We start from the raw sequence: 3,736 nt of genomic DNA, 5'->3' as shown, positions 1-3,736 counted from the left end.
TGCTTGCTAGCCTGCCTGGGGCTCCATAAAACTCCAAGTTTGCATTTCAAGAGCCCACTTGCCTCAGCAGAGCAGCCCCACCACGGAGCCCTCTCCAGCTTGTTTGCACTGCTGGAATCCCTGTCTCCAGTTATCGTGTCTCCCGCCACACCCAGCTCTGTCCTTCAGCCAAGCCACACACATGGAACTGCTTTCATCTCCCTCCTTTGCTGGGCCTGCCCTTTCCCAAGGGCTCGGGGACTTCACTCCTCTGAATTCCCTCCAATTTGTCTCCATTGCCCCCATGCTCAGGGACATTCAGCTGCACAGTGGCCTCATAGGAGAGGTGGGAGGGAGTCTTGGGAGCTGCAGCAGGCTGTCCTGTTCCCCAGGCCACACTAACATCAAGGAGGGGAGGACATTTCGTGTGTCTCCCAGCCTCACTCCTTCCTTTGGGATCCTGAGGTGGTGGTGGGGGGAATGGGGTCACCTTAGTTCAGTCAGCAAATGTCTCTGAGCAACTCTGATATGGAAGACCAAAGGGGTCTGACTTGGTTCCTGCCCATGAGGGCCTGGCAGACCAGTAAAGAGGTCATATTATTAATGACAATAGCAATAATAATACCATGACAGCACTTACCCTGTGGCAGGAGCTTCCCTTAGCACTACATACAGATTAATCATTTCCTCCTCATAAGGGCCCTATGAGGCAATAACTATCCATTTTATAGGTGAAGAACTGAGGCTCTATGAGGTATTGGACATTGTTCTAGGAACTAGGGAGTATCAGAACTGGGGTTACAAACCCAGGGTAGCTGACTCTAGGGCAGTGGTTCTCAACTTTGGCTGCACATTAGAATCACCTGGGAGTCTTTTTAAAATCCTGATTTCTGGGCCTCATCCTCCGGAAATTCTGTTTCTTTGTTATGGGTGTTGTGGCCCCACCCCATAACAAAGAAACAGAATTTCCGGAGGATGAGGCCCAGAAATCAGGATTTTAAAAAGATTCCCAGGTGATTCTAATGTGCAGCCAAGGTTGAGAACCACTGCTCTAGATCCTGGATTGGGGAGGGGAAGGCTTCTTGGAGCGGGTGTGAGGACAGGGTCAGAGTGGGAAAGGACTGTTTAGAGGAGCGTCATCTTTAACGTTGTGGGACTCCCTTTTGGGGGGAAGGTGGGAGTGTGGAGTGTATATAAAAGGTGGGACCTGGAGGAGCAGGGTCTGAGATGTGCCAGATAACAAAAGGAGGAGATCGGGCCCAGAGGGATCAAGGTCCCACAGATGTGGGTGCTATGCTGGGGTGAGCTGAGAACATTCCCATCAAAGGCGGGAGCTCTTGGGAAGGGGTTCCAGGGGCCACAGAAGGGGCTGGGCTTGGCCAAGAGATCTGTTGGCCCACATAAAAACACCTGTCAGGAGCGACCCACAGACAAAACCGGGGAACTTGAGCTGAATGGCGGCGGGAGGAGAAGAGGTGAGACAGCGGACAGCACTTTCTGCTCACCAGTCAGTCGCTAGTGAAGTTGGGGAACTGAGAGGCTGTGGGACTCCCCAAGGGTCAAGAGAAATGTCAGGCTGTGTCGTTGGCAGGCCGCCTGGTCCTGCACTGACGGGTGGAGGGGATGACCTAACGGAGGGAGTGATGGGCCACAAGAAGTGAGAGAGAAAGGGACCCGGGGCTGCGAGAGGGCGGGGGGACCCAGGAGGCTTTCTCAAGAGAAGAAAACAGCCAGGAACTGAGACCGACGCTGGTCAGGAGAGCAGGTGGCCTGACCCCTGGTGGTGACCTCAGAACACTGCACCTCCCTCAGCTCTGACCTCACAGACCCGAGTCCAGCAGAAGCAGGGTGTCGGGAAGAGCCCACCTCTTCTGCCTTCCTTAGCCCTGCCCCACACGCAGAAAGCGGAGCCTCCCCTGAACCCAACTCTCTGACACCTGGCCGTGCTGGCATCGAGTGGGCAAACACTTCCTGCCGGCAGTTATGTCTGAATGAACTGAGTTCAGAACTTCCGTTGTCAAACTTAATTCATTTCAGCCTTCTCCGTGTGGGACTCCCTATGGTCTGAAGTCTCGCGGACCGGGGCACGGGGCGAGGGAGGAAGCACACTTGCAAAACTGCAAGACAAGAATTGTTGCTATAAGGGAGCCCCCCCTCCACCCCCCACACCTCAGTGAATTTTCTATTCTTGGAGTTTAGCCTTTCAGTAGAGAACAAATCTATGTCAAAAGTAAAAATTATGCAAATCCTGCCCCTCTGGGCCTCTTTCCCTGCTGCTACCCTACAGAGTCACTTAACAGCTCCCCTCGCAGCTGGCCAGGCCCATTCAGCAACCTCCCCCAGCCCCCAGAGTGACAGGCAACCGACTTCCCACTTGCAGCTCTCTCTAAATCTCACTCTGATCGAGGGCCTGGCTCAAACCCTCCTATTTCTGGGGAAGCTGGTCTCTGGTTAAGTGAATGCAAGACGTGTGATTACCAACTATAGACATTGAACAGTAGGTGGGGCCCATCCCTCCCCTTAAGATTGATTCGGGAATTTGGAGGTGGGTTGGAGCATTGGTATTTTTTAAAACACCCCAGGCCTGGCCAGTGTGGTTCTCTGCCTTGTTTACCTTGTACCTCCAGGGCCTAACACAGCCTGGCACACAGTAGGTGATCAATAAATGGGAATGCCTCCTTGGGGCCAGCCCTGTATAGAGTTGACCACTGCCTCCCGCCTCTCAGCCCTGGGTGGGGGAGGAACCCGCCCCTGCTCCACCTGTAGTTGGCATCTGTGGGCCCCTTTCACGCAATCCCTTGGGGGCTGGGTGTCAGCTCCAGACAAGGCACCTGCACCTGGCGGCCCTGCCCTCCCTGGTCCAAGGGAGGGGGGACATTTGATTAAGAAAATGGAGCTTCCCCAAGCTCCCTGTTTGAACAGCTGCTCTGCTGTGATGACAAACAGAGGCTCCCAGGGGCTCAGGTCTAGGGGAGGGGCCCTCTCACCTTTGTTTCCAGACCCTGGGCTGCCAGGAGACCATTTGCCTGGGCATAGCTGCCACCTTACTGGGGGCGGGGACACACGGCCTCCCTGGCGTTCTCCTCCCGGAATAGATGCCCAGCCACTTTCCTACCAGCTGGTTCTTACCCTCTTGGGAGTGATGTGGGGACTCCTTGCCCAGGCTGACGGGGGCTCCTGACTAGCCCTGTGTACCCAAAGGAGGGGGAGAAGGTGCCCAGGGCGGGTCTGGATCCCACCTCTCAGCTGATGGGATGACGGCACCAGCACAGCAGTCTCCTGCCGTGTAGGTGGGTGACGGAGTGACTAATGTGTGAGCTGCGATGCTAAAAATTAACCCAGGAATGGTGTTGGGGGGAGGGATGGGTGTGGGTGGGAAAGGAGCAGGGACTCACAATATCGTGTGGTCGGTATTCCCCCTGCCCTGCCTCCCCTCCTTCACCTCCTACCACCCTTCTGGTCCTCTCAGAGCCTCAGAGGACTCTAGGGGAGCCCTTCCCCATCAAGGCCAAAGGGAGCCCCAATAATTCCAGAGAGGAGGAGGGGGGTGGGCACCACTCCAGGTCTCGGGCATGGTAGAGTGAGGACACAGCCCTGTAGATGGAGCTCTGGTCTGAGGTCCCTATGCAGCACCGCATGGGCCCCCTCTCCTCAGCATGGTGGCTGCCATGCCCCGAGTCCCCTGGCTCCTCCCCCTCTGCCCGGGGCAGCCAGGGGATCAGAAGCAGCAGTGCACACAGACAAGGCAGTTCCCATC

The sequence above is a fragment of the Myotis brandtii genome, unplaced genomic scaffold, assembly GCF_000412655.1.
Source record: "Myotis brandtii unplaced genomic scaffold, ASM41265v1 scaffold29, whole genome shotgun sequence".
NCBI lineage: Eukaryota > Metazoa > Chordata > Mammalia > Chiroptera > Vespertilionidae > Myotis > Myotis brandtii.
This window is presented reverse-complemented; position numbering follows the sequence as displayed.